Source organism: Dioscorea cayenensis, chromosome 5 (assembly GCF_009730915.1).
Source record: "Dioscorea cayenensis subsp. rotundata cultivar TDr96_F1 chromosome 5, TDr96_F1_v2_PseudoChromosome.rev07_lg8_w22 25.fasta, whole genome shotgun sequence".
In the NCBI taxonomy this organism is placed as follows: Eukaryota; Viridiplantae; Streptophyta; class Magnoliopsida; order Dioscoreales; family Dioscoreaceae; genus Dioscorea; species Dioscorea cayenensis.
The window spans coordinates 5,035,800-5,049,491 of record NC_052475.1 but is presented as its reverse complement, the minus strand read 5'-3'; the positions used below and the strand labels follow the sequence as shown (position 1 = coordinate 5,049,491).

At 38.0% G+C, this 13,692-nt stretch overlaps 1 pseudogene; it reads right to left on the bottom strand.

The window, feature by feature from the left end:
- Positions 1-3,758, bottom strand: part of LOC120259904 — a 13,341-nt pseudogene extending 9,583 nt beyond the window's left edge.
- Between the last annotated feature and the right edge of the window lie 9,934 nt (positions 3,759-13,692).

Genomic DNA, 13,692 nt, shown 5'->3' with positions numbered 1-13,692 from the left:
ATCATGATGATATCAAGATGTAATAAATTTGGCGGTATTATAATCTATTAAATGGATTAATGAAGTTAATATTGGGACTTGGACCACTTGGTTCTAACATTATTGGAGTATGATTTTAAAATTTAAGTAAGTTTTAAACTATAAAATTTATCTTATTTAATTGATTCATGACCATATCAAGGTGTGATAAATTTGGTTTTATAATATTTATGATTCCTTTATAATCTATTAAATGGATTAATAAAGTTAATATTGGGATTTGAATCTAATGTTAGCATTGTAAGTTTGTAACCTTACAATCTTAACAATCTTAACATTCTAACATTCAAAAATATTAAATAGCCTCCTACACTTATAGGGTTAATAGATAATTTTCCATCTCAAAAAGTCAAGAAAGTGAACTTTAATTGATATTTTTATTTTGCATTGCGTGTATTTAAATAAAAAGGACTATATAAGGATATCTACAGAATTTTTTCTAAGTTAATATTTTATTTCTACTTGATATTAATATTAATTCATATTTTTATTTTTATTATTAAATTTATTATTTAATAAAAATATTTATAAATTTTGCCTAGGGCTTCATTTTTCGCTAAGATCAATCATGATTTAGAAATGGTCGAGTTAATCAGTATTAATTAAACTTTAGTGATTATTAAGTCATTGCCTTTGTTAATTAATGTGTACTACAATTACATTAACTTACTTCTATGTTTAGTAATAATTACCCACCATACATCCTACATGTTCTTAGAAATTTATAAAGCATTGTGATTATTTTTTTTTCGAAAGTTTGGAATTGATGTTTTTGAACAGTATCGTGATCATCATACATATATTTAATTTTAAATTCAATGTATTACAAGAATAATAAAAACCAATATGTATACATTATGTGAGATAAAAAGGGTATGCTAGTGTATAGATATTAAAAAAAACTTGAGATTTTCATAAAGATTTCTTGTTAATTGATTACAATAATATAATAAAAACCAATGCTTAATTTTTTCAAAGATTTCAAGTTCAATTTTTTTCTTAAATATTTCTTTGGGCTTTAAAGACATGAAAACAAATTCAACATCCTAAATGGTGTACATCATTGAAGCATTGTGTGCGAGGGGTTAAACTTTTGTAATGGTAGTAGCTTAGACATAGCTACTTATTTTGGTCCTTAACGATAAATGTTTTTTAAAAATATTTTTCTTTTATACATTTTTGTAAAATATTTTGTAATTTTTAGTTTGTTCCAATAAATTTAGAAAAGGTGTCTACAAATATAGTAGTATAATTACTCTTTATTTTTTATTTTTAGCACACCATAAAAATTAAGAACTTTATTTTACAATACAAAAGTGGCCAATCTTACAAATGATACCAACACTAAAGCGCTATTGGTTTAATTGAACTATTTGATGTTATCTCAAAATCAACTCATTTTTTAGAAAATAAACATAAATATGAAGATCTCAACCATAACGACTTTGTTCGTGTAAGTAGAATCCACTCAAGTTTATCAAAGAAAAACTTGTATCTTGATTCTATTCGGGATCAAATATATATTAAACTTTAATCATTAATGTATGAATTCAATTATTAGTGCATGAATTAAACAATAAATAATACAATTACTTGCACATGTTATATATATATATATATATTCAAATTTGTATTGAAGTCCATGGATTTGATGCAATCCAATCAACAAAATCCCCACATTTTATTTTTCAAATTCACCCAACCAAGAGGTATCATATTATTCATTTGATGAGCTTAAAAGGATTCTACTTGTGCAAACAAGTTCTTATGCTTAAAATTTTATATTCATTCTCATCATCTATAAAATGAGGTGATTTTCAAATAACATCAAATAAATCAAGTTAATAGCATATTTGATATAACGACGCTTTGGGTCTATTGGTACATGGAGTGCATGATAGGCTCTCAGCAGTGGTGAGGATTCGATTCTCGGTGAGAGCACATTCAGGAGTTGTGAATAATGGTTGTGTATGAGTGGTTGGTGCCGTGGTATGGCCTCATCCCACATTTTAATTTCGTAAAACAAAGATCTTTAATATTCTTTAGTGGGGCCGCGCTCACCCCGCTCCTCTTTCAAAAAGATTGACAAAAGAATTTTTTTAATTTCGTAAAGCAAAAGATCTTTAATATTCTTTATATATAATAATATTACTACAACATTTACATGAATTTTTTTTTAATTATTAGAAGAAAGTATAGAAAATATTACAAAAAATATAGATTAGAAAAGATTTTAGATAATACTTGCTGTTAATGACTAAGTGAGAGAGACATGTCAGAGATGCTACCTAGCTAGAGAGAAATTTTACCCTTGCTCATATGATTTTAATAACGCCTTTATCTAAAGATTCAACCCTATTTTTCTTAGACCCTTTCAATGGTGCATATTATTGTCAAATCTACTATGCCATCTTTGATACCATCCACAGGAATAATTGAGAAAAATAATTAAGGAGAAATCTTTAAAGAATAACAAGGCTCTTAGTTTCTTGATCCATAAAAAGGGGTATATATTGATTGCTTTTTATTATTCCCACTCTAACTTAAGTCCAATTAAATTCAAATATTAAGGATATGTATAATAATCATGACAATAGCTCAATATATATATATATATATATATTAGAAAAAGTGGATAAACCAACTGCTTCATTGAAGAAAAAGGCAGGACGAAAACACAAAAAAATCGGGTCACGAGTGAAGCCCGAGAAAAAAATAAAATAAAAAGCAGACTAGAAAAACTACGGAGGCCCGCGGAGGAGTGCACTATCACGCCCCGAACCTAGCAAGACGCGTGGCAGCACGCCCGCGACGACAAGAGTGGGTCCCTAGCAGCCCCACTTCGGTCGCCGTGAGGCTCAATATAAACACTGTTATCACAATTATATAACTAGAAGACAACATAATAAAAATATCACAAATAGGGTTCCCCGAGTACTAGGAACCCTAAACACAAATAACAACAATATGGCACAAACCCGGGGTTTTTAAGATACGACCGAAATATAAATACAAGAACCACATATAAGGTCAAGTCTAGTGGATCCATAAAGGGTCATGCATACTATAACAAACCTAAACAAAAATGCGGATAGACCACTCTCTGCTTTCGCACTGCACTGACTACGTCAGCGTCGCGATCACGAAAAAGATAAAAAGGGGAGTGGTGAGTATGAGAGGTTACCGATTGAGTGGTGTCGGCATAGATGTAACGAGTGATAAAAGTATTTCAAATGGTAATTCGAAGAAAAATAATAGCATATAAAAAAATCGGGTTCAAGTATTCAACATATTAACAAATAACACGAGGATTCATCAATAGTAAAAAGCAAATAACATTTTAAAACATAATGAACATAGCTCCAAAAAAAATCACGGTGGCCTAAAAACAATTCCCACACTAATCGTGGCGCGACTAGGTTTGTGGAACCACCGAGGAGTTTTTAAAACTTTTTAAAAATTTAAAAGAGTTGCCTTTCCTTGGTGTTGGCCACTAAGATCCCGTGTGGTGACCCGGGTTTCTCACATAGCAGAACCCCACATCAGATGGCTCCGCGCACCTCTTGACCGGGGGTAAACCCGAGGGTTAACTCACGCCGCCTCCCATCGAGGCGGACCCAGTGGAACCCCTGCTGCGATGTCGGACTAAAGTCCGCCGTCACCATTAAAAGCCCGATGCCACATATAATTCTTTCCAATTTCCAATTCAAAGAATCCATCGCACGATGTTTAAACCGGAAAATATACATTAAACCATGTTCCGTTTTGCATACAAATGCGGAAATATACATCAAGCCATATCTCATTTGCATATAAATCTGAAATGTACTTTAAACCATATCTCATTTGCATATAAACACGGAAATACAAGTAAACATGTTTCTTTCAAAATAAATAGGTATAAGCATTCTAGGTTTAACCATTTCAAGTAAATTCAGTACTCAAAAATATATATCGGAAACCAATTTATCATCAAATTTATGTGATAAAACACATGAACAAATACTTTAGTACTCTTATTAAATCTATGCAATTAGAAATTTAACCACTCCGCAGAACCCGTCGTCTGCGTCCAGGGGCGCCCCTTCTTGATGGCGAGCTCCTTCCCCTTAGAGGGATGCTTAGCCACCTAGATCTAGCGAGAATTCAAATTCTACGAACATAAGAATGATGACCAAAAGAAAATGCATGAAAATACAATTTTACACGTCTGTCACGGAACCTTAGGGTTTTAGGGGCTAAAAACATCGTCATTTTGGATCCAAAGCGACATCATAATGGAGTAAAACTAGTTCAATGAGTTCAGGGTAAAAAGAGCTTCAATGTGGACCAAAGAAATACCAGAAAAGGCTCAAAATTTTTCGATTGCTACGGTAATTTCAAAAATGCTACAGTAACCCGACCCTTATACTATGGTTTTCTCCCAATTTACAACTCTAAATCGAAAATTTTCTTCTACAACATCCTCATACATGCATTATAAATCATTGGCTTCAATTTAAGCCTATGGATCATCATATTCATGGAGAAATCGAAAATTTTTTTATATTTCTAAAAAAACAAGAAATACTGGGTGAAAATACAAAAACAAAAAAACATTGGATATAAGGCTTACGGATTCGGGAGTGAGAGAGGAATAAATTTGGTATTGAAGGTCGCGGAAATTCTGCCGGAAAGATTTTTGTTTCTAAATTTATGCTCGGCGAACAAGAAGAACAAGAAGCAAGGAAGCAAGGAAGCAAGAAGGAAGGCTTAGAAGAAAGAAAGAAAAGAATGGGCTAGAAACAAGTTTGCCACGTGCTTCAGCCTCTCTAAATTCTCAGATTTTTATGAAGACTGAAATTACCAAAAATGCCCTCTAATACAAAATAAAGAGGAATGAGTCAAAAAGCTGTTTTGCCCACTGGTTTTTGGTGGTTTTCACACACAACTACTGTGCTGATCATGCAAATATGCCACTAATGCAAAATGACCATTTTTATCCCTAATGCAAGCATAAAAATCTAAATAGGCCGAGGGTCTAAATCGGGGACGAGTACAACACTCTACCCTCCTTAAAAAAATTTTGTCCTCAAAATTTGACTTACCCAACTCCTTTGAATAAATGAGGATATTTCTTTCTCATGAACCGTTCGGGGTTCCCAAGTCAACTCCTCAATCGATCACTTCTCGAAAGAACTTTTACAAGCGGCACCACCTTTCCCCGAAGCACTTTTTCTAGCCGATCAAGGATACGAACAGGTCTCACTTCAAAAGTCAAATCTTCTCGGGAGTTCAGCGGAGGTGTTTCAAGTGCATGCTGACGGATGCGGTACATACTTCTTCACAATGAAACATGAAAAAAACATTATGGATCTTCTTTAACTTTCTGGTGGCAGTTTGTAATCTATAAGCCCATGCGCCCGATTCTTTCAAGTATCAAGAATGACCCAATATAGCGAGGATTTAACTTTCCCACCTTTACGGAACCGAATTACTCCCTTCAAGGTGATATCTTGAGGAAAAACTACGTCACTAATTTGGAATTCTAAATCTCTTCTCACATTGTTAGCATAGCTCTTTTGCGGTCTTGGGCCACTTTTAGCTTTGTCTTGAATTACCTTCACTTTTTTACGTGGTTACCTCAATTGGTTCTACATTTTGCAACTTTCTTTCACCAACTTCATCCCAACGGAGGGTGTTCGACACTTACGCCCATACAAAGCTTCATAAGGAGCCATACCAATACTTGCATGGAAGCTATTATTGTGGCGAATTCCACTAGAGGTAAGTGCTTGTCCCAACTTCCTTGGAAATCGAGAACACAAGCCCTCGGCATATCCTCAAGTGTATCGGATCGTGCGCTCCGATTGGCCATGCATGCGAGATGGTAAGCCGTCTTGAATCTCAAAGTTGTCCCAAGAGCTGATGAAACTTAGGCCCGAAAATTGAGATGTAAATCTCGGGTCGCGATCGGAGACACAATTGAAACAGTACTCCATGGAGTTTAACAATTTAAAGCTTATAAATAGCTTCGCTAACTTCTCCAAGGAATATTTGGTATGAATGGCGAGAAAATGGGGCTGACTTTGTCAAAGCGGTCCACAAGAACCCACGCACGTCATACCCACAGAAGAGTGCGGTAACCCAACCACGAAAGTCCATAGTAATATGCTCCACTTCCATTCGGAATAGGTAAAGGTTGTAATAGTCCAGTGGCTATTGATGTTACGCTTTTTACTTGCTAACAAACTAAGCATCTTGCTACAAATTACTGCGATCTCACGCTTCGTTTCCGAGACCACCAATAATTTTTCCACGATAAATACGATACATCTTAGTCTACTGGGTGTATAGCATAAGCTGAGGAGTAAGCTTCTTCTAGGATAACGCTTCGAGTTCGCATCCCTTGGAACACAAACTCTTCCACTGAAATTCAGAATACCATCGCTGCGAAGCCCAAAATCGCTAGGTTCACCTTTTTCCGATCTCTGTATTTCCTTCATTAACTCTTCATACATTCTCGAGAGTTTACGAATACGCTCCGATAATGATGGTCTTACCACAAAAATTTGCCAACAAAACTCCCTTTGGCTCGATCTTAAGTCTCACATCCATGTCTCGAAGAGCTGCGAGTTGAGGCCAGATAAGATGTTGTAGTAGAAGCTAAAGAAGTGGAAGTTTTCCTACTTAGAGCATCTGCTACCACATTGGCCTTCCACGGATGGTAGTCGATCACCAAATCATAATCCTTGATTAACTCTAGCCATCTTGACTGCCTCGAGTTCGAGCTCCTTTTGAGTAAACAAATACTTTAAACTCTTATGATCGAGTGTAAATTAAGCATTTCTCTCCATACGAGATAATGTCGCCAAATCTTGAGGCAAAAACTCTGCTTTGCTAACTCCAAATCATGGGTAGGGTAATTCAATTCATGTTTCTTCAAGCTGTCATGAAGCATAGCTATTACCTTCCCATCTTGCATTATCTACGGCCAAGATCACGTCGTGATGCATCAGTTTGAACACTACAAACTCTTTACCCATTTGGTAGGCGGTGAGCACTTTGGCCGAAATCGAGCGGTTCTTCGATTCTTGGAAAGCTGCTCTCACACTTCTCATCCCAAACAAACTTTACCTCATTTCGAGTCAACCAGTGATAAAAGGTGCGACAATCGAGAAAACCCTTCCACAAAGCGCCGATAATAACCCGGTCAAACCAAGGAAACTTGAACTTGAGACACATTCTACGGTTGTTCCCCAATCAATGATTGCTTGACTTTCTTTCTATCCACTTTGATTCCTTCTCCGGATACAACATGTCCTAAGGAGACCACTTCATGCAACCAAAACTCACACTTTGAGAATTTAGCATACAACTTCTCTTCTCGAAGGATCTGCAGATACTATCACGCAAATGTTGCGCATGCTCTTCTTCATTTCTTTGAGTAGATCAAAATGTCATCGATAAAGACAATTACAAACTTGTCGAGATAAGGTCTGAAGACTCTGTTCATTAGATCCATAAAAGCAGCCGGAGCATTAGTCAGACCGAAAGGCATGACCAAAAATTCATAATGCCCGTATCGTGTGCGAAATGCTGTCTTCGGCACATCACTTTCCTTGATCTTCAACTGATGATAACCAGACCGGAGATCAATCTTTGAAAACACTTTTGCTCCACGTAACTGATCAAATAAATCATCGATTCTGGGTAAAGGATATTTGTTCTTAATAGTCACCTTGTTCAACTGCCGGTAGTCTATACACAATCTGAAGGAACCATCCTTCTTCTTCACAAAGAGAACTGGAGCACCCCAGGGTGACACACTCGGGCGTATAAACTCCTTATCCACCAAGTCCTGTAACTGTACTTTTAGCTCCTTAAGTTCTGTTGGTGCCATACGATACGGAGGAATGGAGATTGGAGCAGTACCCGGTAGCAAGTCAATAGCAAACTCAAACTCTCGATCTGGAGGCAATCCAGGCAATTCCTCAAGAAATACATCCTTGAACTCCTGAACAATAGGAACATCCTTGAGGTTTGGTCCAACAATTCTTGTATCTACTATGTGAGCCAAGTATACCTCACATCCCTTGCGTACAAGTTTCCTTGTTTCCACAGAAGATATCACACACCTCGAAAGAACCTTCCTTTCACCTTCAAACACAATATTCAGTCCATGAGAGCTTTGCAAAGTCACTTCCTTCACGAAAGCGATCGATGGAAGCCTTATGCCTATTCAACCGATCCATACCAAGTATGGCATCAAAATCTCGCATCTCAATGGAATCGAGATGCGCCTCAAAATCTACACTCTTCACTTTGATAGGACATCCCACGAAAAAAACAACCTCCACGACAATCTCTTGACCCGGAGGTGTTTGGATCGGAAGTTCACGATCTAATGGGGAGGCTATTCTATCGGCATGACATGAAAATGCGGTGCTAACAAAAAGATCTCTCGACCACGAGTCTATCAAAACATGTGCATCATCTTTGAAAAAAATGGATACGATACACTGTAATCACGTTGGGTATGTCTTCAGCTTCCTCATTGATCATGGCAAAAACTGCAGTGCGAGAGCGGAGTCCGAGTCGTCTTTCGTTCCACCTTGTGGACTATTACTAGCGACAAGCCCGATCCGGTAGGGGCAGCGGTGTAGAGTAGTAGGCGGTGACACCCCTTAGGTCGACTCCGTCGTCCGCGAGGAGGAGGTCTTGAACACCGTGTTGTCTGGCCTAACTCTGGACATCTCGACTTAAGGTGACGATCCGCCCTTGCCCGATAGCATCTGCGTGGCTCACGGCATGGACACTGGATGAAATCTATTGCGATTCGGCACCTAGGAACATTTCAGATTGATTTCCCTCCATAGCGCCACTTTGCATGATGTAGCACCCTCCCGATTGCCGACTTGCCCCGATGGAGGTCTGATGGCTGGATCTGAAAAACACGAAGAAGTACCCTCACTCTTCTTGCGCTTGGGACGGCCTTGAAAAAAATCTGAGTTTCTTCTCTTGGCTAGATTTTTCCACGGCGTTTACCTTCAAGAACCAATTTCTCGACCCTCGATGCCAGTCGAACCACTTCCTTGATGCTTGGACAAAATTAGGCTCGGCTCGATTTTCTTGTCCATCGGTGCTTGCTGAGTCGAAGGCATTGGGGGTGGTGGTGAGTGCAGACAACGGCTCGGATGTAGGCATCCCCCAAACAGGCTCCAATAACCAAGAAAGTCACGATATTCCTGATATGTCGGCTGGCGACCCTGGGCATCCCAATATGCCTTAAAAGCTCGAAGAGCTTGGTGGTGGTGCTACTCCACGGGGTTACGATCCCGAGGTATAGGGACACGGAACTCCGAGGGAGCATACACGAGCTGCCACAGCGAGCTCGTATCTGAATTGACCTCTTGCCTATGGGGAGAAGGAGGTTGGCGGGGAGTAGGTTCCCCTAGAAGGAACACTAGCTCCTCGGCGCATCACGTGGGCGTTGTCTTTGGCATTCTAGCTGAAATAAACAAAAGAGACAAATTTTAAGCTTAACTCTTATATGCACTTATGCTCGATGCAAATCGATGAGTGGATCCACTAGTCTTTAAGGACAACGGTTTTAGAATTTGAACTAAGATCAATGTAAACCTCTATCTCCGATACCACTAAAATTGTCACGCCCTCGAACCTAACCCGGACGCGTGGCAACCGCCACGACGACAGAAGTGGGTCCCATAGCGCCCCACTTTCGGTCGTAGTAAGGCTCAATATAAACCCGTTATCACAATTATATAACTAGAAGACAACATAATAAAAATATCACAAATAGGGTTCCCCAGATACTAGGAACCCTAAACACAAGTAACAACAATAATGACGACAAACCGGGGTTTTAAGATACAACCCGAAATATAAATACAAGAACCATATAAGGTCAAGTCTAGTGGATCCATAAAGGGTCATGCATACTATAACAAACCTAAACAAGAAATGCAGATAGACCACTCTCTGCTGCAGCAGACTACTACGTCCAACGTCGCGATGCGAAAAGATAAAAAGGGAGTGGTGAGTAGCAGAGGTTACCCAGTGAGTGGTGTCGACATAGATGTAACGAGTGATAAAGTATTTCAAATGGTAATTCGAAGAAAAATAATAGCATATAAAAATCGGTTCAAGTATTCAACATATTAACAAATAACACGAGGATTCATCAATAGTAAAAGCAAATAACATTTTTAAAACATAATGAACATAGCTCAAAAATACGGTGGCCTAAAACAATTCCCACACTAATCGTGGCGCATGACTAGTCTGTGGAACCACCAAGGAGTTTTTAAAAACTTTTTAAAATTTAAAAAGAGTTGCCTTTCCTTGGTGTTGGCCACTAAAATCCCCGTGTGGTGACCCCGGGTTTCTCACATAACAGAACCCCCTGTCAATGGCTCCGCGCACCTCTTGACCAGGGTAAACCAGGGTTAACCACGCCGCCTCCCATCAGGCCGGACCGTGGAACCCCACACTGCAGTGTCGGACTAAAGTCCGCCGTCACCATTAAAACTGAATGCCACATATAATTCTTTCCAATTTCCAATTCAAAGAATCCATCGCACAATGTTTAAACCAGAAAATATACATTAAACCATGTTCCATTTGCATACAAATGCGGAAATATACATCAAGCCATATCTCATTTGCATATAAATACAGAAATGTACTTTAAACCATATCTCATTTGCATATAAACACGGAAATGCAAGTAAACATGTTTCTTTCAAAATAAATAGGTATAAGCATTCTAGGTTTAACCATTTCAAGTAAATTCGTACTCAAAATATATATCAGGGAAACCAATTTATCATCAAATTTATGTGATAAAACACATGAACAAATACTTTAGTACTCTTATTAAATCTATGCAATTAGAAATTTAACCACTCACGGAACCCGTCGTCTGCGTCCCGAGGCGCCCCTTCTCGATTAGCGAGCTCCTTCCCTTAGAGGATGCTTCGCCACCCTAGATCCAAGCGAGGAATTCAAATTCTAACGAACATAAGAATGATGACCAAAGAAAATGCATGAAAATACAATTTTACACGTCTGATCACGGAACCTTAGGGTTTTAGGGCAAAACATCGTCATTTTTGGATCCAAAAGCGACATCATAATGGAGTAAAACTAGTTCCAATGAGTTCGGGGTAAAAGAGCTTCAATGTGGACCAAAAGAAATACCGGAAAAGGCTCAAAATTTTTCGATTGCTACGAGTAATTTCAAAAATTGCTACAGTAACCCGACCCTTATACTATGGTTTTCTCCCAATTTACAACTCTAAATCGAAAATTTTCTTCTACAACATCCTCATACATGCATTATAAATCATTGGCTTCAATTTAAGCCTATGGATCATCATATTCATGGAGAAATCGAAATTTTTATATATTTCTAAAAACAAGGAAATACGGGTGAAATACAAAACAAAAACATTGGATATAAGGCTTACCGGATTCGGGAGTGAGAGAGGAATAAATTTGGTATTGAAGGTCGCCGGAAATTCTCGCCGGAAAGATTTTTGTTTCTAAATTTATGCTCGGCCGAACAAGAAGAACAAGAAGCAAGGAAGCAAGGAAGCAAGAAGGAAAGGCTTAGAAGAAAGAAAGAAAAGAATGGGCTAGAAGCAAGTTTGCCACGTGCTTCAGCCTCTCTAAATTCTCAGATATGAAGACTGAAATTACCAAAATGCCCTCTAATACAAAAATAAAGAGGAATGAGTCCAAAAGACTGTTTTTGCCTCGGTTTTTGGTGGTTTTTCCACACACTAACTACTGTCGATCATGCAAATATGCCACTAATGCAAAATGACCATTTTATCCCTAATGCAAGCATAAAAAAATCTAAATAGGCTAGAGTCTAAATCGGGACAGATGACAACTGACACCATTCACAAGAATGGTGAGCCCTAAGCTAAACAGACTAATGGGGCGCCATCAAACGTAGTGGTTGTCTAGCTTCCTTGGCGCCGGAGCTGGCAAAACAAGAAGCTCTGAAACCCTAAAACCCACAAAGACCAGACTACGCTTAATTCTTGGGAGAGAATCCTCGAGTTGGGATCTGACTGGATCAGGAGCTGCAAGCCACCAAGTAATGATCATGTGATCAATTTTGATAATAATATCATAGACATCTAAAGTAATACAAGTAAAAATACGCCTATTGTGTTCGGCCCAGATAGCCCAACAGATGGCTCTAATAAGAACCATCCCCATAGGCGTTGGGAGGAAAGTTACCAAGCACCCCCCGAGAAATTCATCCTATAATTTTCAATAAGAGAAGCTCCCATTGGTGCCATTTGACCAACTTTTGAGCAATCAGTTATGGCAAAAATTGTTCAAGAGTATATATAAGAATAGTGATGTATTTGCAAGAGATGTAACATACTATTATAACTTTTTTTTTCCATACAATAGAGGGTTTCGCCAAGGAGATGGTCGTTAGAGGTGTTTGACCAACATGACAAAATTAATGAACTAAATCGAACTTGAAAAATCTTCACAGTTAGTTTTATTATACAAAGTGGTTTAATTTTCATTTAAAATTTTAAACAATAATTTATAATCACAGTTAGCTTTTTAAAGTTTAAATATTGTTTAAAAATACTTATTTTTATGATTATTCTTAAATTATATTTTAGTTAGAGACTTTAAACTATAATCTCTTTTAGCATTTAACACTTTACCATAAAATCCTCAACTTTTTTATTTTTAGCACATATAGATTTTATTTTATTATAATAAATTTACATCTCCTTATAGTGATAAAAATCCAGACCAAATGAACTATTTTCAATTTTGTTCAATTTGGATTTCTATAAGATGTCCAATTTGTCTTCAAGAATATTTTACCCAATTAGATAAATGTAAACTAAAATTACACTCAAAACAAAACCTAGCTGACCTATGAACATCCTTGATAGTCATACAAATATGGTGCCTATTTAGGAAAAGCAACTATAATAATTTACAAAATTGAAGAGTTCTTTTTATTATTTTTTTGGCCGAAAGAGTTAATTTTAAGTTATTAACAAAAGGTTGTATGTTTAAAACTAACAACTTAAATATTAAACTCCCACACATGAGTGACATTGAATAACCATTTGAGAAGATTAAGACCATTGTGAAATAGGATGGGATTTCTGTAGCCATAGTTGGCCAGCTTGTCTGTGAGTAAATTGTGATCCTTAGCAATAAGTTTCAATTTTGTTGAGGTGAGTGATTCAAAAGACAGTTTATGCTTTTAATCACTTTTAAAAATCTTCATACTTAAGTATCTTCATGATGTAACTGATAAAGTATGTCACCATTTGAAGCTTCTAGAAGAAGCTTGAATTATCATCATCAACTTAGCTTCTGAAAAAATCAGCACCGCCTTTAGCTTCTGGAAAAATCAGCACCGCCATACTTGAAGTTAGAGGTGGGCACGGGCCGGGTAACCGGGCCCGGCGGGCCCGACCCGCCGGGTCCGGTTCACCGGTCCACTGACCCGGACCCGGCCCCGGCTGGGTCTAGAACCCGGCGGGCCGGGTTGGCTCGCCGGACCCGCGGGTCCGGGTCACATGAAGCCGAGCCCGGAACCGGCCCGGCTCCCCAGTTAGTCGGCGGGCCAACCCGCCGGGATGCCCGGGTCGG